General features: G+C 36.6%; 1 pseudogene; it reads right to left on the bottom strand.

Moving 5' to 3' along the window:
- Positions 1-3,017: 3,017 nt before the first annotated feature.
- Positions 3,018-5,779, bottom strand: LOC117716473 (5'-nucleotidase domain-containing protein 2 pseudogene; annotated as a pseudogene).
- Positions 5,780-26,295: the final 20,516 nt, after the last annotated feature.

The raw sequence follows: 26,295 nt of genomic DNA, 5'->3' as shown, positions 1-26,295 counted from the left end.
TAACAGAATATGAAACATTTTGGATCAGAAAAGAAAATCCCCTTGCTTAATAATAATTAAAACACTGAATATACAGAACAAAGAAAGAATATTAAAAGCTGGAAGAGGAAAAGGCAAAGTAATAAATAAAGGCAGGCTATTAGAATTACACCTGACTTCTCATCAGAGACTGTAAATACCAGAAGGTCCATGGCAGATGTCTTGCAGACCCTAAAAGACCACAATGCCAGCCTAGACTACTATAATCACCAAAACTCTCAATCAGCATAGATGGAGAAACCAAGTTATTTTATGACAAAACCTAAACACACACACACACACACACACACACACACACACACACACACACAGTACTAACACCAACACCAAAATAACAAGAACTAACAATCATTGATCAATAATCTCTCTCAACATCAATGGACTCAATTCACCAATAAAAAGACACAGGCTAAGAGAGCATATATGTAAACAAGATCCACCCTTCTACTGCATACAAGAAAAATCATTTCAAAAAATATAGGAACTACTTTAAAGTAAGGGGCTGGAAAAAGGTTTTCTAAGCAATTGGAATTAAGAAACAAGCTGGAGTAGCCATTCTAATATCTAATAAAAACAGACTTTCAACCAAAAGTAATCAAAAAATTTGGAAAGGACACTTAATACTTACTCATCAAAGGAAAACACACCAAGATGACATTTCAGTTCTTAACATCTATGCAAGGCCATCCACATTCATAAAAGATAAATTACTAAAACTTAAATCACATATCAAACACCACCCAGTAATAATGGGGGACTTAAACATTGTACTCTTACTAAGGAACAGGTCAATGAGACAGAAATTAAACAGAAATGATGAAAATAATAGAAATTATGAGCCAAATGTACTTAACAAATCCCTATAAATCTTTTACCCAAAGACAAAATAATATAACTTCTTCTCAGCACCCTATGGAACCTTCTACAAAATTGAGAATATACTCATTTACAAAGTAAGCCTCAACGCATACAAGACGATTGAAATAACCCTTACATTTTATATGATCATCGTGGATTAAAGTTGGACTTCAACAGCTCAGGAAACAACAAATATTGTTTTGCTGGGTCACATAGGTGAAAGGTGTCTCACTAAAGCAGACACGGCAAAGAGTGTTTTCCTGAAGCAAACAAAAGTAATAGGTTGTTTTGATATAGCAAACATGTGAAAGGGCCTGTGATGAAGCACTATAAATATGACCCTGAAGATAAACAGAACTGGACTGAGGCTTCGGAGTCAAATTTGATGTTTGCTATGGGACTGACGTGCTGACAAAGAATATCAAGCTTGCCCTCAAAGAACTATTGTGAAACAGGTCCATATCCTCCATATCTAATAACATTTTTCTGATGCTGCCTTTGGTGAGTGGAGGGCAAGAGGAAAGGTTGAGCCCTTATTAAAATAGGCTGCAAAAATTTATGCCTACACTGAGATTCCATTTTAAACCTATCAAAATGGCTAAGACCAAAAACTCAATAGTGAGGAATTGGAGGAAGGAGAACACTCCTCCATTGCTCGTGGGAGTGCAAAGTTGTACAACCACTCTGGAAAATCAATTTGGCAGTTTCTCTGAAAAATTGTAAATAGTCCTACCTGAAGACCCAACTGTACCACTCCTGGGCATATACTCAAAAGATGCTCCACCACACCACAAAGACACATGTTTCACCATGTTTATAACATCCTAACTGAGGTAACAATACCCAAAACCACCTGCATGGTATGTAGTCACTCATAAGTGGCCATTAGCAATAAAGTGCAGGATACCCACAATATACTTCTTAGACCTAAAGAATCTAAACAAGAAGAAAGGCCCAAGGGAAGATGCTTACATCTCTCTTAGAAGGGGGAATAAAATAGTCATAGGAGGAAGAAGGAGAGATGGAACTAGGTGGAAGAAGAGGTAGGGAGAATATGGGGCATCAGGTGTGGGAAGAGACAGGAGAGAGGGCCAGAGGGACTGGAGAATGAATGGCAATATGCAGCTGGAGGGGGAGGGAGGGAGGGAAACATCTCTAGGAAGTACCATAGACCTGGGATTGGGGAGACTCCTAGAAGTTAATGTGGGTGACCTTAGCTCAGTTGCAGTGGCAATATGGAACCTGAAGAGGCTACCTTCCCTAGACAGGCATGATGCTCAGTGAAGAATAAAGACATCAACCCACCCACAAAACATTTGACCACAAATTATTCCTATCTTAAAGAAACGCAAGATCAAAGATAGAGCAGAAACTGATGGAATGGGCCAATCAATAACTAGCCCTACCTGAGACCCGTCCCACAAATAAACACCAGTTCCTGACACTATTAATGATACTCTGCTATGCTTGCAAACAGGAGCCTAGCATAACTGTCCTCTGAGAGGCTCCACTTAGCAACTGACTGAAACATATTTGAAGACACTCAACCAAACATTATGGAAGAGTTGGGGAAAGGATTGGCAGCCCTAAAGGGGATAGAAACTCCACAGGAAGACCAAGATAGTCAACTAAGCTAGACCATTTGGGGATCTCAGTGACTAAGTCACCAACCAAAGAGTATATGTAGACTCAACCAATACTCCAGAATAAATGTAGCATATGTGAAGTTCATTCATTTGTGGGTCCCCCTACAACTGGAAATGGAGATGCCCTTAAAGCTGTTGCCCTAACTGGACTGCCTTGTCTGGCCTCAGTGGAAGAGGATTTGCCTAACACTGCAGAGACTTGTGCACCAGGGTGGGAGAATAGTGAGGAGGTGGAGCTCCCATCTTCTCAGAGGAGAAGGGGAGGGGACATAGATAGAAGAAGAGACGGTATAAGGAGACACCAGCAGAGGGGGCATCAACCAGGCTGTAAAAATAAATAACTAAGTACATTAATGGGAAGAAAAAGTCACATTAAAATTTATTTTAGTAGATGCCCGAAATATTCTTTATAATTAAAAACTTGTCAATTGTCACATTTTTACATTTGAGTTATTTATTTATTTATTTGTTTATTTATTCATGGCAGACAACACTTTTATTGCTTGTCAAGATGGCTGGGGTTGAAAAAACCCAAAAATCAAGCATTCGAAAAGGCTCTTGCTGGTCGGTGAAAACGTTGGGCTTGTCTGACTAGCCAATGACCACATAAAAGAGCTGGCACCAATTGCGACCCATCATGTGCCACACTCCTTTGTCCACCAAATTGAAAAAACTGTTGTTGATGAGGAACAGCTCTTTTCCATGGGTCACCAGGTGGCTCAGGACTGCAAATATTTCATTCCTTCTCAGGATGTACTTCTCCATGCTCAATCTTCGGGTACATGGGGCACTTTACATGCACACCCCGGATGGCATCTGCCACATCCTTGTATAAGTGCACTTGGTCAAACTTCAGGCTGTGGCCCAAAAAGTAGTCCACCACACAATACACCAGTACCATCTCTGGAAGGGAGATGTCCATGAACTGCTTGATGGAAGGGCCCTTACCCTAAAAACCACTCATCTTGTTTAGTGGGATGTGCTGGGTGCTACTGTATAGGTCAATCAGTTTATCATTAGGCATAGGCTGGAAGCCCCTGTAGCCTGTTCCTACTTGTATGTAATGAAAAGCATCAATTTTCATCAGAAAGCTCTTCTGCATGTCATAGTGGAGGCCATGGATGTCAAAGCTGGGGCCATAGTCATACTTCCGAATCCCGTCAGGGTACTTATAGTTCTCTATCAGGATATCCCAGGCAGCATTGAAAATCTCAGGGTGCAGCACATCTGCATACCGGGCCTGTGTGTAGTAGTAGTCAAAGACACAGACTTCAAGTTTGCTCAGGCTGACCTCATTGTTGACGAACTTGACTGCTGGGTTAAGGACGCTTCACACTTCAGGGTGCTGAAGGTCATACACCAGCTTTTGAAAGTCCGTGCAGTCTGTGGTGGTGCTGGAACAGTGGATCCAGGACCCAGGGGCCTTCAGTTAGGGCAGGAAGGTGAGGGCAATACGGCCAGTGCTCAGCCTGAAGCAGCCAGAGCTGAGCTGTGCACTGAAGTCTAGTACCCGCCATGCCAGCTGAATTTGTCTCCGCTGCTGCCCTCTGCCCATCTGATTGCCTGCCCGCCTGCCCGCTGCCCTCCCACTCGAGAGAATGATTTTAGAGTGTGTCAACGAATTGCCTTAAGAGTTTCTAAAGGAAGCTAATCATTTAAACATTTAAGAATGTTTGCTGTTTTAATGGCTTATTTTCAATTGTACTGACTAGAAAATATCATTAATAATCTAAATGCTCTTCTTTTGTGTTAAAAAATAAGTGTTAAAGATTAGTTAATACTTAATACTGTAGAGTTTCAGATCATTTAATCACTATTGCAAGAAAGCTGTGAAAGTAAAAGCAAATATTAATATTGTTTATTAGTAGTACTGGAATAATATTTATTTTCACATCTAATTTAATTAAATCTATTATTTAATTTTTTAAGCTGTGTATAGTTTGTTGAAAAACTATAGTTAGTTTAAGCTGTATATGCCATGACTGGAAAATTCCTGATTCTAGAAGAAAAGCTTTTTAATAATTGTTTTTATGTTACAAATGACTTTAATTGGCTAACTTATATTAAATATAAAAAATGTCAGAACTGCGATACCTCTCATTTTCAAGAGCTAGCACTAAGATATACTAGTCAAGACATTGTGGAAAACTAATAAACACATTGGACTTTGGAAAAGAAAAAGCAGTGCAGAAACAAATTCACAGAAGCATTGGCAACTATATTGATAATACTGCACAAAGGAGGTATACCTGTCATGTGTCAAAACACAAGATCCTGGACCATCTGCATACTCCTATGTAAAAAGCTTAGGGATTCTCTTCTTATAACATTAAAAGATTAAACTCTTTATGAATACAGGGAGAAAATGAGAAGCATTTGACAGGTAAATGAGAAGTATATTCACAAGTAAATATACAGGTAATAATCTAATGAGAGATATTTCATAGTGAGTATTCAGATACAAAATAAAGTACAATCTGAAGAAAACAACGAGCTCAATTTAATTAAAATTATAAATTTTATCTTCATTATATACATTGTTAACAAAAGAAAAACAATCTTATAGTATATTTTATTAAATATTAATAAAGATTAAAATTAGATATTAATAGAAGATTTGTACCTAAAATATACAAAATTTCTCCACATTGAACAGTGAAAAACACATCCTCTAATTTAAAATATGCAAGACACTTATAAAGACAGTTGTTCACAGAACATTACAAATAAACATGTTCAAAAAGCTTCATCATAATATGTCCTTTAAGAAATGATTATTAAGGAGGCCAGAGAAAAGGCTCAGTGTTTATGATGAAATATTGCTCTTTCAGAGAACCTAGATTTGATTCCCAGAACCCACCTGGGACAGCCTGTAGCTCCCTGTAATTCTATATCCATGAGGATTCACTGCCTCTGGTGACAATATATCCCTCCCACACAGACATGCACACATAAACATAATCTAAAAACAAATCAGTGAACACCAAACACTATATTAATGAAGATATGTGAAACAGCCAAAATTTTGAAAAAGTGTATGACTTTAAGAATTCCTGGTTTAAAAAAATGAGGTGAAATTTTAAGAGTTTATTAGGATTGCTAACCTAAGGCAATGGGGTATATCACGTTTGTTTTCTGTTTAACAGGACATGTGAGCACATGGTGGTGTAGATTTCTATTAATGTGAGTTCAAATTAAATTACTTTGAAGAAAAGGAGCACTGCAGTTTTCCCCATTTACGTAATGAATGGAGCTTCAAAAGATATTGCTGGATAAGAATATGTAAGAGAATACTGAGTTTTAACATAGGCTATGCAGTCTCTGTGTTTTAAAACTTTGCCTAGGGAACAACAGACACAGGTTTTATGTGCATTTTTCATTTTACAGTCTTTAAGATGGAAAATAAGCTGCATCTGAAGAGGTCCAAGTGGGATGTTCTGAGGCACTTCTCATCACTGGGAGTATCATTCTGCCTGAAATGATAGCAATATATTTTTTAACTTAACTTTACAAACTTACAAGTTTTATTATTAAAGATGACAAAAGAATTGAATAACACAGACTTGTGCTGAGATAATTTTACCCTGGGTAGTGTCAAAGCAATCACTTTGTGGTGTATAATTCATTTCTTTGTAACATAATCAGAATATTGTATTCATGTCTGGATTGTTCTTGAGTATTTGACTTCAGCTGTAATCATTCTTGTTCTCACTCAAACGATATGACCCTTCACATGAGAGAGAACAGATTATGATTGTCTAGAAGGTAGTTTATGGTTTTGATTTCCTAATTGATTTTTATCTTGTATCTTCTAAACTTTTTATCTTAAATAAGACAATTTTATTTTATCCTTCGAAAAGAAAAAAATAATGCAAAATAGCAATTTTGTTCTGTGAATTCCATGTAGATTAGTATCTATGTGCCAGTCATATGGGCTGGCTAGATTTTGCTGACTTGTACTAGGGCATTATTTTTTGGGAAGAAGGAATTTTAGTTGTGAAAATTCATTCATCAGATTGGTCTTTAGGCAAGTCTGTGAGGCATATCCTTAATTAATAATTGCGCATTAGGGGTCAGTTCATCATTGCAAGTGAAATCAGTCCATCACTATGGGCAAGTGACCTGGGTTGTATAGAATGGCAAGCTAAGCAAGAACCATTTGAGAATAAAGCCAGTAAACAGATTTTTACAGAGTTCCTGATACAATTCCCAAGTCTAGATTCCTGCTTTGAGATTTTGCTCTGATTTCTTCAATTATCTATTGTAATCAGGTCATGTAAGCCAAATAAACACTCTCCTTCCCTCTTGCTTTTTGTAATCTTCTTATCACAGGAACAGTGAAAAACTAAGAAAATAGAAGGAGGCATAAACAGGGCACAGAATTCTACAATTCTGATAAGGATTTCTTTCCAAGATAGGGATTCTCTGTGCTGTCCTGAAACCCATTTTATAGACCAGGCTGGCCTTGAACTCACAAAGATCCACCTGTCTCTGCCTTCTCATTCCTGGGATTAAAGGCATGCACCACTACCATTCAACTGGATAAAGTTTTTAAAGACCAATTTCAAACACTGTTAGGCAAAAGAAAATGTGGACTACTGTAAGAAGAGAAGGTCAAGGCATTTTGCAGAATAAAAATGCTATACAGTATGACTTGTGTCAAGACCTGAAAGAAGTATGGAGAACACATGGTAGGAAAGTGAATAACTCCTTCAAAGTGAAAAGCTGAACTACTGAATTTGAGAAATGTCAACAAAGATGAAAGACAAAACTGAGTAAGAACAGCAGAAAGTGAAATTTAGCAGAGGATAGGAAGGTAATATAATAACATTGTAGTGTTGGTTTTAGTGATTATTAGTAAATTTTAAGTAATTTAGCAAATTTAACAATTATTTTAATAAGCTAGCAATTAGTAATAAAATATTATGAATTATAGAGATTTTGTATATATTGAATGTTAATCATTTATTAAATATATACTTTGCAAACTATTGCTTTCATCTGTGGGCTATCTTGTTAATGTAATGCGTGTATCCTCTGTTGCAAGCTGTTTTAAAAATTTAAAATAGGCTACATATCTTTTTCTTTGTGTGTTTGCTCTCTATTTATATCCAAGAAATAATTATGAAATTCGACATCCTTAAACTTAAAAAACTGTGTTTTCCTCTAATAGTCATGCAGTTTACATCTTAATTTTAGGTCTTGATCTGTGCATATTAATTTTGACTACTGTTCTTTAAGAGTGTTCCCTAAGAGACTCTGAGATGCAGCAGAAAACAGATGCTTGTTGTTTATGTATTCCACAAGCAAGGAAAAATTACCTTCAAATAATAGGGTTCCTTAATAAATGGTTGAAGATTTAAAACCAAAGTTCTTGTTAATTAAAAATACAATTTCTTGCTGCTGACATTATACTAAATATTTCAGAAATATTTAACTGATAACATCTGTAAATGGAAAAATATAGCATTAAGAAATTAAATGATGTGTCTGAGATTACATTAATACCAGCTTAGAAGGCTTGAAATTCATGAGAATAATATGTTAAATGATAGAACAATAAGATCTTATGAATAACAAATCAAAGTCTCTGGGTGACAGTAGAGGTTTTTAAACATTGTCTACCATCAGAGTTGCAAGAAAAATCTAACAGGAAGTTTTATAATTATACCCCAGATTACTGAGATGCTTGGAACTTCCGTTTCTAAATCATCTTGTGTGATTAGTGTACAGTTTCCTAGCGTCTGCTTCAGCACAGCTGCTTAGGAATCACTGAACACTGTCAGAACACAGGAGTATCTCATTTGTGTGGATGTGGGAAATGCACACTAACACTGGAAATGTGTTATTATCTATTCAAACTGTCAGCTGCCAATGAGAATTGTTATTATTTGTCTAGGGAAGCATCCTTTAGGGATTTGTACAGCTCAGTTTTCTGATAATAGAATATGTGTCATTATTACTGTTAGGAGAAAAATGATGTTGAAGAAATGTAGCCATAAAATTGTGTAGTAAGACTTTAGGCAGATGACAGCTAAACTGACTTGTGCAGGTCATACAGAGGAGACAAAGGAAGAAGTACAGCAAGACACTCTAAGCCATGTCACTCCCTCTGAGCTAAACATATGAGTGGAATTTCACTTTTCAGTAGTCAAAGAGATCAATTAAATCAACAATTACAGAATGAATAAACCAATCCCACAGATTTGTGTGATATCAAGAATATGGCTGAAAGTAAATTTATGAAGTGTTATTTTGTTCTACCAAGCTTAGGAGAGCTTCTCAAAATGGTAAGAACAAAAACTTTCTCCTTCCTGCTTCACAAAGCTGTGAGGTATTTCGATGAATGTAGTCCTCTCTGTGTTCAAAGAAAGTTCCCTTTTCAACAGATCGAGGCCAGTATAGAAAACCACAAACCAAAATGCAGACTTGTGGAGCTCAGTCAGAATTGATATATCTACAATACATTGCTAGCTCACAAAAGCTAGGGATCATTTTGGAAGAATCATTGTAAGAGCCAGAGGATAAGGGAGATTGCTGTAAGACTGTTTTTCTTAGGATTGTCATTAGCTATATCAATAAGGTATCACTAACATATCTGCCTAAACATGAGCTGAAGAAAAGCATCAATAGAACTAAAGTGAGCTGGGAAAGCTGACATAGGACTCAACTAAAAAACAATAGGGCTTTAAAGAATGCTGATACCAACCCAGCCTGGCACATGAAGTCACTGCAGGATTAGGTACACTTTCTCCTACTGAAGCCAGACAAGGTAGCCCAGTTAGGGAAACAGGATCCACAGACAGGCAACATAGTCAGGGACTAACCACCACTCAGGTTGTTGGGAGACCTGCATGAAGAATAAGAGGCTCATCTGCAACTTATGGGTGGGGGGTGGGGGGTTTCTGAGGTTAGTGGTCTACTCTCCAGATACCCCAAAGGGTCCAGGTTATATGGCTCTGTTAGTCTTCTTGTGGAGTTTCAATCCCCTCCAGGTCTCTCAATTCGTCCCCCAACTCTTCCACAAGACTTCCTGAGCTCCATCTAAAGTTTGGCTGTCTATCTCTGCTTCTGTTTTTTGTCAGCTACTAGGTGGAATGTGGGCAGCTATCATCCTTGCAGCCATCTTGAGCCATATACCCTGAAAAGAGACTTGATTACATCAGACTACAACAGCTGAGCACACTCTGATAACATCTTGCTTTAGATACCCAGGATTTTCCCTTGGGTGTGTGAGACTTAAAGGTGTGTGACTTAAGGGAGTAACTTAGAGATCAGGTTTAGAGACAAGGCCTAAGGGCATGTCTTAAAGGTGTGACTTAAGGGCGTGGCTTAGAAGTGAGACATAAAAGGATAGAGGCAGAAAGAAGAAAGCAACAGATTATTAGGCACTCAGAAGTACAACTTGGAACTAGGAATTAGGTTAGACAGTACAACTTGGAGTTAGTTATTAGGCATTAGACATTAGGCACTTAGCACTTGGAAGAAGAAACTTGGGACTTAGAGGCACTAGGGACTAGGAACTAGGGACTAGGAACTCAAGACTTGGGACTTGGACTAGGAAGAGAGACTGAAGAATAAACGGGATGGAATCACACTCTGTCTGGTCTCCATTCCTCTTGTTCGTCCTCACTCTCTCTCTTGCTGAACCCCGACCTGTGGACTGGAGCTGCTTGGGACAGTGCAGGACAATTGAGCCCCCAAGGCTTTTGGCAGTGTGGGTTCCAACACTGACAGAACGGTCCGAGACACTTGGGCCCTCAAACTTGGGGCAGCTCGGGTCACAACAGTGGAACCTCTCAGAGGTGCTAGGCACCTGTCCCCAAACTTAACAGAGTATCATTAATAGTGTCAATAGTGTTGCTTGCCCATGGGATGAGTCTTAAGTTGGGCCAGTCAGTGGTTGGCCATTCCCACAGTCATTGCTTGATTTTAGTCCCTGAACTTACTGTAGGCAAGAAAATTTTTGGTAGAAATTTTTGTGAGTAGATTGGTGCCCTTATCCCTTCACTGAGAGTACTGTCTGGCAAAAGAAAGTGGACACTTTAGGCCCTATAGTCCCCATTGCTAGGTGTCTCAGCTAGAGTCACCCTCGTGGTCTCCCTGGAGCCTTCCCAATCCCAGGTTTCTAGCTTATCATAGAGATGTTTCACCCACCACCGATTTTCTTTCATTCTCCTGGCCCTCTCTCATTGGTTCTCCCTAAATCTGATCCAACTCTGAAACTTGTTCCCCACCCTTGCCCCATTATCCCCTCTCCCATTTAGTTCCCTCTCTCCCTATAACTCCAATTACTATTTATTTTCCCTCCTGAGTGAGATTCAAGCATCCTCCCTTGGGCCCTCATTGTTATTTTGCTTCTTTGAGTCTGTGGATTGTAACATGGGAATCTTGGACTTTAGAGCTTATATCAACTTCTCCTTTTTATAATTATCCTCCTTATCAGAGGAGAAGGGCAGGGGTTTGGGGGAAGGACTACGTGAGGGGAAAACTGGTAGGAGGGGAGTCTGTGATCAGGATGGAAAGCAAATAAATTAATTAATTAAGAAAAAAAGAATATTGAGAATGAGATAGTGTTTTCTAGAAGAGAGGACAGGAACTCATCTGATACCCAGTCAGCCCTGAAATTAGTAACATTATACATATTGAACAGGTTGTATTTATGTATTTAATGATATATACATAAATACAAATACATATGTGTATGCTAAAACAATTTTATAAAGAAGACTATGACTGGAAAAAGAGAAGGGAAGACAAAATTATTATAATCTCAAAAACAGAGAGAACAATTTAAAGAGGCATATTTTTATTTCCCAGCTGTTTCTCAAATCTGAGGAGTAGGTTCTAGGATAAGAACATTTGATAAGAGGTAGGATGAAAATTATTACCAAAACAAACAAAGAAACAACAATGAAAAACAAACAGGTCAACCCTGGAAAATTAGGAAAAAAAGTGTTTTGGAGAAGATAGATGTGAGACTAAGCAGTCAGATTGGGAGAATTCCTGTGTGACATTTGTGACACATGCTATGAATTTCCTACATCTCTCATTGTGGGAAAAGTATTTGTGTGAGTCTCTTCATTACTTGTATCGTGGATTGTGATGTATTGTCTTCCATCTGTATGTGATGTATAAAGGCAGCATGTAACTCAGTGAACACTGCTTAAGCCATTCTAGCAACTTCAGGTCACAAATAAGGCAAAACATAGAAAATAATATTTTGCTCTTTATCCCAGCATACCTGGAAGGAAATCTTTCAGTTAGGTAGCACCTTATTTTACACAGAATTCCAATATTTATAACATTAAAGTCAGTATGTATAATAAAATAAATGTAGAATGTTTTTCTATCAGTGAGTTAGTCATATAAAATGTCATTGAAATATTTAAAACAAGATCATTTCCTGCTACATATACAACAGAATATTCTTTTATCTGCAAATATTGTACAAGGGCAGTGAGTACACAGGAGGCTTCCTTAGTTCTTCAACAATAGCAAGATTGTACTTTTATTTCACTATGAAAGAATAGGATGTGTATACCAGCCTCCAACCTAGAATAGACCCATTAACATTCCCATTTCTCTTTAAATTCACCTTTAAAATATTAAAGTTTGGTCTGTCTTTTTAGATAATAAAGATGCAAGCTCTGCCTTAAAAACAAGCTTTGATGAGGGAACAATTCACCAAACTGATTTGCTTTGACACATTTTATCTGTCTTGGAGCCTGATATGCATCTGTTGTCATTTCCATAAAAATGCTTCTGATTACTAATCAACTCTTTTTATTAATAATAATTTAAAATTTCTTCTAATGATTTAACATTTTAATAAAAATGCCAGACACATGAACTTGGGTACCTATTGCCAGTAATAAGTTTTCTTAGGTGAACTGCCGAAATGGTAGACCTACAGACAGAGTGACTCTTTATGCTTAAGAAAATGAACAATTCTTTATGTTTCATTAATCCTACATTGCTTAGATCCAGTTGGCACATTCCACTGAGTTGGCAAACAGTTGTAACACAAGCAGGAAGACATGCTTTATAATTGGGGGGGGGGGGGGTCCATGAGCCTGGTACAATTCACAGGCTGACACATGGATCTGCTATCTCTGCTTGACTTCTTCTAGGTTTTACTTCAATTTATCTGGACATCTTTAGGGACTACTGTGGAATTGTTCTTCACACATTAATTTTCTAACAATAACGAGGGTTCTGGATAACAAAGGTTATATAATGTGACTTTCTCTCAAAACAACAAACAAATAAAAAAGACAACATGTGGAACTGTTTAGGACTTCACCCTAAAAACACAGGGATGCATTTATTTTTCCTTTTTCTTTATTTCTTTTTGTTTTTTTTTTATTCTTCTGTCAAATAGTACAGCCCAATAGCAGCCTCCTCTCTCACTTTCTCCCAGTTCCTCTTCCCCAGTTACATTGCTCTTTCTTTCTTAATTGTAACTTCCTTGTACAACTTCTGCAAATGCCTGTGAGTAAAGTAGGGCAACTGCTGCCTTTTCTGACCCCGGGTCTGCGTTTCCTAAAGAACTGACAAATATGGAGTAAAAGACTTTCCTATTCTGGTCATTTTCCACACTGGTCTATCATGTTACTGGACAAAGCCAAGGAAACTCAAGGGCATAATTCTTCATTTTGAAAGGATAGGATGCAGTGTTTGGGGACTCATCTAAGGCATAGTCTGGCATCTTCTCAGTTTAATGTTTAGAAATTTCTGCAATTTAGAAGATAGTTTATTGAAGATGTTTTTTTTCTGTCCAAAACAAAAAAGTAGTGTTTTGGACAGCATATATGAGAACTACAGTTAGATGTAGATTTTCTAGTTCTCTCTAGTCCCCTTTTTGACAGGATATTTGAGTATTTCTTTCCAAGCAATGTTTCACTATCCTTGTGTATACTGTTAACAACTGAAATTATTTTCTTGGACAAAACCATTCTTTGAATGTCGATTCACATTGATGTCTTCATTTAAATGTCTCAAGGAATCCTTCATCTCAACAGGTCCAAAACTATGTCTTTATGTCTACCTCTTCCTCTCCTACACTAATCTAATTATTTTCCAGTTTTTCATGTACCCTAGAGTAAAGCCATCAAACTTAGTTGAACAACCTAGAAATTTTTGTAGCTTTCATTATCTTGGCCACAGCAATCTGAAAGCAGATATTACTTTCTTGATATCCCTTGAATTTGAGTGTTATCAAGTGATCACATTCTGACAGAGATGCTGTGTAATAGTCTTTGAAAGAGTTAATTAATTCACCTCCTCTGTTATCTTTCTTACATGTTCAGTTCTTGAAATCTTATGCATATCCCCCACTTCAGATTAGAAGCCTGACCTATCAAGTTCCTTCAGTAACTTCTGTCAAATTCCGTTCTATAATTTTCTGTACATCATTATCCAGTTTAAAATTTTCAGTAATTATTTAATTGCTTTTAAAGTAAGAACCAAACCAACTCATATACACCATCTCTTTGCATGGAGACTTGATTTACAGGTGTCCCATCTCTTCAGAAAGCTTGTATTCATCTTCTCAGAGAGCTCTGAATGTCAGTCATTACTTGGTAGACAGATTCTGGCTCAGTGCTTGGCTAGAACATTGTATAGTTTAGATTAAGATAGGTCTGACTATAGTTATATTAAATCAAGTTTGTTTCCTTTAGATCATTTACCTTCATTTGAAGTTATGATTTTTATCTTCTATTTTTTTCTGTGAGGAAGTCATTCTCAAATAGACTTTCATTAGCATACACTTAATTTAATCTTTTAAATTGCAGATGTTTCACACGACAAAAATTGTCATGAACTTAATGAAAACGACACAGGAAACACTGAAAAATATTGTAATTATGGATAGGAAGAAAAAGGTTGGACATTATGGCAAAAGTTTAAACCTGTTGACATAAAGGACTCATTCTCATCTATTCAAAGGAAACAAGTATGGAGCAGCACTCAAAGAATGGTTTGTACAAACTTCAATAAAGATAGACAACTTTTATAAACACCTTTAACTAAAAGAGTTTCATTACTACCTGACTTATGGGTAACCTAAAACATGTGCCTGCCAACCAAATGAATATTGCAGGTGACAACACTACCTGTAAACTGGATGGAAACCGTCCATCCTGAAATTTTATTAAAGAAGTATATTTTGCAATCATTTCTAGTGACCAGTCATTGTGCACACACTATTATAATTATGTTATAGTGTAATTTCCTCCAGGACCATTTTGGCTTGCTACCAAGATGTAGATAGTCACAAATATAAACACACCTGACTCAAAACTCACTATATTTATGTTGTTAAAATCAAATCAGTTCTAGAAATGGGAAGAATTTTTAATTCATCTTTATAATAGGAATAATTAATGGTAATTGTTCTGTCATACTGAGGAATAAAACTGTTAAAAATATTTTCCTGGTAGTATGTACTCATTATCCATATTAAAGAATTCATCCTTAACTCATCTGACACCATTTACCAAGATAAGGATTTTGAATACTTATAAATCATGACACTTGAAAATACCTAGTAGTCAGTCTTTATTTTGCAACTCCGAGGTTAAAATAATAATTTACCTTGAAGTTTCTATCAAGATGCTCTGAGATCTAAATTCTAAGAAAATTTCAGCATGGATTATAGATGTATACTATCAAAGGATTAACCCCAGAATTTCTTCTCATGCGGTTTCAAGTGCTGAGACAGTGAATTATGCCTAAACATTTTAGAAATGGAGATATAGCTCAATGAGTAAGATACTTGTGAAGTTATCATGAGAATACTAATTTGGATTTCTGGCACTCATACAAAGGCAGGGAATAGCAGCAAGTAGTTCACAGTCATGGAGATTTTAGTTTGGATCCCATAAATCCATGTAAAATCAGGGAGTAATTGTAACCTCAGCCCTAGAGAACTAATGATGAATAATTTCGAGTGTTGAGGGAACAACCAGTCTAGGTGAATCAATACTCTCAAAAATCAGGGAGAGATCTTGTCTAAAAAGTAGGTGGCAAAAGATTGAGGAAGTTACCAACATTCAACTCTGACCTATTTATATTCATACATACGTCTATGTACTGGCATACACACACATACACAATGCCACATGAAGACATACAACACACACAGCAAAATAAAAATGATTGAAATTGAAATAAAACTCAATTGATACAGATATAGTCATAGATTTTCAAAACTCAGCTCGTTTTGTTGCCATTATTACTCATTTCCAGATGCCCATGCTTTTCCTGTTTGGTGGTAAGAGAGGTAGACCTTATGTACATTTTTCCTCTGGATATTTGGCTCTGATTATCTCTCTCCATTATTATTATAAAAGAGGAAGCCAAGTGGACTGTGATTATCTACACATTTCTAAATAGGCAGGTTTGCCACCTATGTTGAACTAACTACCATGCTTAACAATATTAACTCTCTGTTCTGGCCTCTGATTTCAACCTCTGATAGATGTTTTATCTCTGACAGTTTGCCTGCTACCTGGAAAATATGCTAATTGTGATCTTGGAAGGAACTAGCACTATAAATATATTGTCCATTTTGGTATTCTAATAGAAGGAAGTCATGTAACTTAAAAATTAATTGAGATTTGATAATAAGACCAAATAGAAAACCAATTCAAATCAAAGTAAGAGTTTACCCTGGTAAAGCAATCAAAGGGAATGGAGAAATAAGACTATTACATCCAGCAGCAAAACGTTAAATATAGTAACTATAGCATGTCTCCAAATTAGCATATAAAGTAGTAAAAATCAATCAAGTAATTAATAGATCTTAATTTTAGAAAATACAAGGACCAATTATGAAACTTAAATTTAATGCATACGAAACTAGCTAAAATGAGGCTGAAGAGATGGCTATAGTTTAACAGCACTTGTAGGTCTTTCAGAGGACACAGGTGCAATTACCAACACCCTGATAGCAACTCACAACAATTTGCAACTCCAATCCTCAAGATTCTGACACCCCTTCTGACCTCTACAGCACAAAGAATGCATACAGCATAAAGTGATACATGCAGAAAAAAATCCATACACATTAAATAAATAGATAAAGGAATTAAAGTGGTTTTTAAAAATAGAAAAATGTCTATGAAATACATTAAAATTTAATCTTTTTAAATAACTCTGTTATTGCTTGAAAGTATGACAATTCATTTTCCAAAATAAAAGATTTAGGAAGATATCTGTGCATACATGTAAATTATCAATATTTTTTGCTTGTGTATATGTATCTGTATGTATATATTTATGAATGTCCAGGTGTGGGTATATGAGCACATGTGTGCATGTGTGTGTGTGTGTGTGTGTGTGTGTGTGTGTCTGTGTCTGTGTGTGTGTTTGTAGAAGATCATAAGAGGAGATTAGTTATTTTAGCCAGGGAAGGAGGAAATTAAAGAGAGTAATGGAAACCTTGTGGCATGAAAGCAGCAGGGAAAATTATTAAGAAGGAAAAATGTGATCAGCCTGTGGGTAGCAGAAGGAGCAGGAAAGGGCAGTAGCAGAGGGAGAAAAAGAGAAATAAAGTATAATTACATATATGCATGAAACTACCCAATGAAGTCTATTACTTTTAATGCTAACTTAAGGTATTTTTAATATATATATTTTAATATATATATATGTATCTTTAATATACATATATTAAAAATACCTTAGGTTAGTATTAAAAGTAATAGAATATATATATATATATATATATATATATATATATATATATATATGTAAAATTTAAAGGCACAAAACAGTAATCACCTAGTTTTCCCTACTGACAGTCAATCCTGAGAGGTGTGGATGCTGTCTTTGGGTTCCACCTGTGCCACCAGCTTGAGCATATCTAGAAATCCCCAGTGCTCGATTTAGTAGCCAGCTACTTCCCATTTCAAGAACTAATAAACCAAACAGTTTTCAGTCACCATAAATATCCCAAGATGATCTTTTCCCCTGGCTCCTTGGAGGTGTTCTCACACTGCTCATGAGCCCCTGTCATCTATGTATGACAAGTATAGCTTATCTTCATATCTGATCCAGATTCTTTGGATTGGCAGGTATTTCTTGATCTCGTGGTAACTATAACACACATCAAGTGTTCACCATTGTACCTATGTCACCCATCTTACACAGAGTGATTCATATTCATATGGCATGGTTGCTACCTTCAATCTTCGACTTTAGTCTCAAAAGTAGCCTAATTCCTTCTCCCAAAATGTATCTTTCCTTCTACATTTTTTTATTGTGCATTTTTCATAACCTTCTTATATAGTACTGGGAAATTCTTACCATATCTCTATTACTACAGTTTTTCAAGTTATCTTTATACTCAGAAACAATAACGCCCAAGTACAGCCTCTCTTACAACATAGGAAAAAAAGACACTGTTGTTGATAAGATACATTTTATTCTAGTTTCCACATATTTTTTAATACTTTCCTTTTTATTGGATATTTTTTAAGTTTTCATTTCAAATGTTTTCCCCTTCCTAAGTTTCCCTTTCTGAAACCTCCTATCCCACTTCCTGCCCCCCACCCCACCTCTGTGAGGGTGCTCCCCACTCCACTCCTATCTTCCTGTCCTCGCATTCCCCTACACTGGGACATCAAACACCCTCAGGCACTTATGTTCAACAAAGCCATCCTCTGCCACATATACGGCCAGAGTCATGGGTCCCTTCATGTATACTCTGGTTGCTGGTCTAGTCCACAGAAGCTCCAGGGGGTCTGGCCAGATGACACTGTTGCTCTCTCCATGGACCTGCAAACACCCTCAGCTCATTCAGTCCCTTCTCCAACTCCTTCATCAGAGACCCCTGGCTCAGTATCCTCCTTTGTATTCGTCAGTCTCTAACAGAGCCTCCCAAGAGACAGCCATATCAGGCTGCCATCAGCAAGCACTTCCGGGCATCCACAATAGCTTTTGGTGACTGTCTATAGGATAGATCCCGGTTGGGACAGTCTCTGGATGGCCTTTCCTCCAGTCTTTGCTCCACATTTTCTCTCCATATTTCCTCCTGTGAGTATTTTGTTCCCCCTTCTAAGAAGCACTGAAGCATGCACACTTTCTTCTTTTTGGCCTTCATATGGTCTGTGAATTGAATCTTGGGTATTTCAAACTTTTGGGGTAATATCCACTTATCAAGGAGTGCATACCATGTGTGTTCTTTTGTGACTGAGTTACCTCACTCAGGATGATATTTTCCATCCATTTGCCTGCGAATTTCATGAAGTCATTGTTTTTGATAGCTGTGTAGTATTCCATTGTGTAAATGTACCACATTTTTGGTATCCATTCCTCTGTTTAGGGACATCTGGGTTGTTTCCAGCTTCTAGCTATTATAAATATGGCTGTTATAACCATAATGAAGCAGTTGTCCTTATTACATGATAGAACATCTTTTGGGTATTAGCCCAGAAGCGGCATAGCTAGGTCCTCAAGTAATACTATATCCAATTTTCTGAGGAACTGACAGACTGGTTTCCAGAATTGATGTACCAGTTTGCAATCCCCTCAGCATTGGAGAAATGTTCCTCTTTCTCCACATTCTCGCCAACATCTGCTGTCACTTGAGTGTTTGATCTTAGTCATTCTGATTAGTGTAAGGTAGAATCTCAGGATTGTTTTGATTTGCATTTTCCTGATTAATAAGGATGTTGAACATTTCTTTAGGTGCTTCCTGGCCATTAGAGTTTCCTCAGTTAAGAATTCTCTGTTTAGCTTTTTTCCCCATTTTTTAATAGGGTTATTTGTTGCTCTGGATTCTAACTTCTTAAGTTCTTTGTATATAGTGGATATTAGCCCTCTATCAGACGTAGGACTGGTAAAGATCTTTTCCCAATCTGTTGGTTGCCATTTTGCCCTATTGATAGTGTCCTTTGCCTTACAGAAGCTTTGCAATTTTATGAGGTCGAATTCGTCAATTCTTAATCTTAAAGAATAAGCCATTGGTGTTCTGTTCAGGAACTTTTCCCTTGTGCCCATGTGTTTGAGGCTTTCCCCTACTTTCTCTTCTATGAAATTCAGTGTATCTGGTTTTATATAGAGGTTCTTGATCTACTTGGACTTGAAGTTTGTACAGGGATATAAGAATGGATAAATTTGTATTCTTCTACATGTTTACCACCAGTTGAACCATTTGCTGAAAATGCTGTCATTTTTCCACTGGATGGGTTTTAGGTCCTTTGTCAAAGATCGACTGATCATAGGTATGTGGGTTCATTTCTAGGTCTTCAATTCTATTCCATTGATATACCTGCCTATTACCATACCAATACCATGCTGCAGTTTTTAACCACTATTGCTCTATAGTACAGCTTGAGGATAGGGAAGGTGGCTTCCCAGAAGTTCTTTTATTGTTGAGAATATTTTTTTGATATCTTGGGCTTTTTGTTATTCCAAATGAACTTGAGAATTGCTCTTTCTAAATCTATGAGGAATTGAGTTGGAATTTTGATGGGGATTGCATTGAATCTGTAGATTGCTTTTGACAAGATGGCCATTTTCATGTAGGCTTCATCCCATGGATACAGGGATACATAAAGAAATGCAAAGAAAAAAAACACATTAAAGAAATGCAAAGAAAAAACACATTATCACTTAATTAGATGCTGAAAAAGCATTTGACAAAATTCAACATCCCTTCATGGTAAAATCTTGTGAAGATCAGGAATTCAAGGCCCATACCTAAACATAGTAAAAGCAATATACACCAAACCAGTAGCCAACATCAAACTAAATGGAGAGAAACTTGAAGCAATCCCACTAAGATCAGGGACTAGACAAGGCTGACCACTCTCTCCATACCTATTCAATATAGTACTAGAAGTCCTAGCCAGAGCAATTAGGTAACAAAAGAAGGTCAAAGGGATACAAATAGGAAAGGAAGAAGTAAAAATTTCACTATTAGCAGATGATATGATATTATATTTAAGTGACGACAAAAATTTCACCAGGGAACCTCTACAGCTGATAAACAACTCCAGCAAAGTGGCTGAATATAAAATTAACTCAATCAAATCAATAGCCTTCCTATACTCAAAGGATTAACCAGACTGAGAAAGAAATTAGGGAAATGACACCCTTCCCAATAGTAACCAACAATATAAAATATCTTGGTGTGACTCTACCCAAATAAGTGAAAAATCTGTATGACAAGAACTTTACGTCTCTGAAGAAAGAAATCGAAGAAGACCTCAGAAGATGGAAAGATCTCCCATGCTCATGGATTGACAGGATTAATATAGTAAAAATAGTTTCAACATTTCTTAAATTCAAGTTTTGTATGCCACTCTTCAAATATTTTTGTGTGTAAGTGTGTGTATGTGCATAAAATGTACTTTAAAATTTTCTTCTGGTATCTGAAAGTTTTGTAGTGAACTAAAAAGACCAAAACAAACTAACAAATTCCTAAAGAAAATTATAAACTCAACTTTCTTAGGAAACTTAAATTTAGTGAAATAACTATATAATAGAAAGATAAGCAAATGAATACAAAATAGATAAGGTTAAGAATGATAAAAGATAATGAGGCTGGGTAAGTTAAGGTAGTCTGAGGGCTTCCCTCAAATAGGTGCCACTGTTGTGGGCATTTGTAGAATGACTTTACTGGCTGAGACAACTAGAGATACAAAGGCTCTGTGACAAAAATAGCACTGCATGAATATTCTGAAATAGTAGGAATGTTTCTATGACATGATTTATAGACATATAAATAAATAAGTGTCTGTACTACTGTGTAAACTCTAGAGGAAGGGTAAAAGATGGCTAACTTAGGTAGCTATTTAAGTGTTCTTTTTCTTTTAATTAATTATTTTTTTATTTACATCCCAAATGTTGCCCCCTTCCTGGTGCCTCCTCCAAGTGTTCACCCAATCTCACCCCCTTTGCCTTTAAGAGGGTGCCTTCCTGTGTATCCTCCTTCTCTGGGGCATCAAATCTCTACAGTATTAGGCACATCCTCTTCCACTGAGAGCAGACAAGGTAGCAGAACTCTGCTACATATGTGCCAGGGGCCTCGGATCAGCCTGTGTATGCCATTTGGTTGATGGCTTAGTGTCTGGGAACTTCCTGGTGTCCAGGTTAGTTGACACTGTTGTTCTTCCTATGAGGTTGCCAACCCATTCAGTTCCTTCAATCCTTCCCCTAACTCTTTCATAAGGCTCCTAGTTCTCAGTACGATAGTTGGCTAAAGTATCTGCATCTATCTCAGTCAGCTGAAGGTACAGTCTCTCAGAGAATAGCCATTCTAGGTTCCTGTCTTCAAACACAATATAGCATTTGGAATAGTGTCAGGGTTTAATGCTCACCCATGGGATGGATCCCAAATTGGGCTGGTCACTGGACCACTTTTCCTTCAGTCTCTGCTGTATTTTTGTCTCTGCAATTCTCTCAAACAGGAACAATTTTGGGTCAAAAATTGGAAGGTGGGTTGATGTCCCTATCCCTCCACTTGGGGCCCTTTCTTACTACTGGAGTTGGCCTCTGGTTCCATCTCTTCACTTTTGGGCATTTCAGCTAAAGTTACCTATATTAAGTCCTAAGAGTCTCTCACATCCCAGTTTTCTGGGATTTTCTGGAGGTTCCCCCTAACTCCAACCTTCATCCTGGCAGCAGCATATTTTCATTTATTCTCCTGGGCCTCTGGGCTTCTCTCTTGTCTCTCCCCATATCTGAAATTATCCCCTTTTCCCTCCTACTCACCTCTCAAACTCATACTTCTCCCTTCCTGTGCCTCCCATGATTATTCTGTTCCCCTTTCTAAGTGGGATTGTAGCATCCTCACTTGGACCTTCCTTCTTGTTTAACTTCTTATGGTCAGTGGGGTATATCATGGATATTCTGTACTTTCTAGCTAATATCCACTTATCAGCAGTACTACAGAGCAATAGTGATTAAAAAGCACATGGTATTGGTACAGAAACAAACAGTTCAATAAATGGAATAGAATCAAAGGCTCAGAAATAAACCCATATGCCTATGGATACTTTTCTTTGACAAAGAAGACAGAACTATAAAGTGGGAAAAAGTGCATCTATAACAAATGGTTCTGGCATAACTTGAAGTCTACATGTAGAAGAATGCAAATTGATCCATATTTGTCACCCTGCACATAGCTCAAATCCAAATGAACCAAGGATCTCAACAATAACAACAATAACAACGATGACAAAAATACCAGATACACTAAATCTAATAGAGAAAGTGGGAAATAGCCTCGAACTCATTGGCTCAGGGGAAATTTTCCTGAGCAGAACACCAATGGCTCAGGTTCTAATATTAACAATTGATAAATAGGAGCTCCTGAAACTGAAAAGCTTCTGTAGGGAAAAAGAGACTGTCAATAGGACAAAATCGCAACCTACAGCTTGGAAAAAATATTTTTACTAACACTACATCCGATAGGAATCTAATAACCAAAATATATAAAGAACTCAAGAAGTTAGACTGCAAAATAAATAGATAAATAAATAAATAAATAAATAAATAAAAATAAATATGGAGTTCAGAACTAAAATCTCAACACAGGAATCTCAAATGGCCAAGAAGCACTTTAAAAAAAATGTTCAATGTTCTTAGTCATCAGAGAAGTATAAATCAAAACTATTCTGAGATTCTACCTTTTACACATCAGAATGGCTAAAATAAAAAACTCAAGTGACAGCACATGCTGGCTAGAGAAAGAGAAACACTCCTCCAATGCTGGTGTGATTGCAACCTGGTACAACCAGTCTAATAAACAATCTGGTAGTTCCTCAGAAAACTGGAAATAGTTCTACCAGAAGACCCAGGTATACCACTCCTGGGCATATACACAAAGATGTCCCATCATACCACAAGGACACAGGATTCACTAAGTTCATAGCAACTTTATTTGTAATAGTCAGAAACAGGAATCAACCCAGGTGTCCCTCAAATGAAGAATGGATACAGAAAACGCGGTTCATTTACACAATAGAATACTATTCAACTACTAAAAACAAGGGCATTGTACATTTTGCAGGCAAATGGTTGGAACAAGAAAATATCATCTTGAGCTAACCCAAACACAAAATGGCATGCATCATATGTACTTAAGTAGTCCTTTGAAGACTGAAATTTGGCTTGGAGAAAGAAAAGGCCATGCATACAGCTCATACTCACAACACAGTGAAAAAAATGGAATTTATCATTCTCTTAACTATCAGTCTAGAGAAAGGAAGACAAGAAATCTCTGGGCTTGATATGGGAAGAAATAATTTTCATGATCTGTCTTTTGTTTTTCCATAAGCAACTACCCTTAGAGTTTATGAAACCTGATTCTTTTTCAGAGAAGATTGGTAACAGTCAGGAATTAAGAGATCTGGGCTTTGGACATCCATCATAATATTGCCACTATACATACAGCCTAGCAAACTGAGGATCTGAAAGAGATCTGGAAACCAACTTTACAAGAACAGTATTACCCTTTCTTCACTCATCTTTGGTGTATACTTCCACCCCAAGGACCTATGTGAGCAGTGATAGATGATAGTGGAGACCTGCTACAAAATAGTAATGATTATAAACACTACACATGTAATTTAGTAATGCTTCGAAAAGAAGCTACCAAATTAATTATCAGCCAATAGTGAGTAGCTTAAGGTCTTACAAGATTAAGTTCCAAAGTAAAGGCTGGAGCGGTCATTCTGTGTCAGAACATGTACCTATCATATAAAAAGTTCCGAGTTTTATCCCCATCAATATAACCAAAATATAAAGATTATGAAGGAGGAAAATGAAAAGGAGATGGAGGAAGCTATCTCATTTCCACAAAGAGAATAGAAACAGCCAGCTAATATAGAATATTTAGATTTGGTATCTAAATACAGGATCACCAATTAAAGAGAGCAACTTGAACAAATTAAATGGTTTAGCCTATTTACTAATTTTAAATAATTGCAAATAAAGCAGATAGGAATAAGGTTCTTTAAGCATATTTAAGGTTCTTTAAGCAACTACTATTAAATAATGTAAAAAAAATTCTTTCTCTTTCTATCCCTCTTTTTACCCTTTCAACAGTTTCTGTCTATGGAATGCAGGATGGCTTTGAATTTGTTGTATCCTTTAGCCTGCAAAATACACAGATTACAGGTTTGTGCCATAATGCTCATTATAGAAATATATTATTCTATAAATTGAGATCACTGTAGATGAGCACCATATTTTTCTCAAATGATATGGTAAAGGTACAACCATAGCATATCATTTGTGAGAAATTTGGTTATCTTTGCACTTTACTCCTGAATATTCTGCTACTGATTATACCAAAGGGATCATTATTTTTAAAACTACCAGTAGACAGTTCTGTTTGGAAATCACCACTTTAAAATAAAGTTATAAACCTATGATTGTCACCAATAAGCAAAATGAGTTTCAGATAGTATGAGTGGCAATTGCATTTATGTTAATTATTATCACAGAAAGTCGTAAGGCAGACATCAGTTGTGTTGCTCAGCTTTGGTTGTCTCCACTGCTCAGTGCATTAATATTGCAAAGCTATCTCTATTCTCCAAAGAGCTAGCTCTTCAAAGAATTCATCGTCAATTTTCACATTACTTATGTATATTTTATTACTAATGGAAAAAAATTTAATATCCAAACAGATAAAATTTCTATCATTTTAAGGATTTAAGTCTTTAAACAAGGGCATTCAGAGAAAGAATTGAGTTTATAGTCAACAGTTTCTATTCTGCATATCTGTGGTCCAGAATTTCAATCATGAAATGTTCAATATTTTAGGTGACTTACCTTTAGCATTCTGTCATTGAACAATGCACATCACTATTTGTAAAAGTTGGATAAGTGAGACAGGGAGGGACATTATTCTTTAAAAAAACTTAATTATTAATTTTCTAGTTTAAAGATGATGTATATAGGTTTGATCATTATTTAAAGAAAGATGCTAATTTTTATTTTAATAAGTGAAAAATTAAATCTCCTTGATCTTTGAAAGATAATTCCAGGAACATAGAAAATCCCAACGACATATAAACCTAGCAATGTAATCATGATTAAGGGAGTTTTCCCATGCTAGCATTGAATATTCTCATGTGTTCTTCAAATAACATGGTGGGTAATGGACTCTAAAGTGAGTCCTTAGAGCTCTTCCCTTAGGTCCCTTCAGTAACCAGCTCAAACTGCAGCTCCACTCATGCCCTGTGAGTATATTTGCATGTATTGGCTTCTTCACCTTGGAACCATGATTTCATAGGGCCTTTTACCTGAAATTTTATCTTCACCACAATGCTTTGCTTTAAATTAGAAAAAAAAATATGGGAGTAAGTATCACAGAGATATCAGATAAAATTATGAATTATGAAGAAGTTGCTAGTTCAATACTGGTGATGGTTCTTAAGAAAATGTAGTGTTCTAGGCATCCTTCCTGAAATACATGTACATAGTATATTGAATTTTTCTTCATCCTACTCAAGTCACTGTCAAGTAAATCCCAAATGGGATGACTGCCCAGCCATGGTGTTTACTCACACACAGGACTTTTTACACTAATTCTATTTAGAAGTCAAGCAACTGCTTTAGCTCAGTTTCTGGTTATGAATATTGAATTGTTTAACCCAGCATTTCATAGAGAAGTTTCTAAAGGTTTTTCCATAGAAATGGAAAATTTAGGAAAATAAACATCATCTGATTATACATGACCCATTGTCACAGGGTGTTTTGGTTCCTTTTTGGCAATTAGAATGATTCT

The sequence above is a fragment of the Arvicanthis niloticus genome, chromosome 10, assembly GCF_011762505.2.
Source record: "Arvicanthis niloticus isolate mArvNil1 chromosome 10, mArvNil1.pat.X, whole genome shotgun sequence".
In the NCBI taxonomy this organism is placed as follows: domain Eukaryota; kingdom Metazoa; phylum Chordata; class Mammalia; order Rodentia; family Muridae; genus Arvicanthis; species Arvicanthis niloticus.
This window is presented reverse-complemented; position numbering and strand designations above follow the sequence as displayed.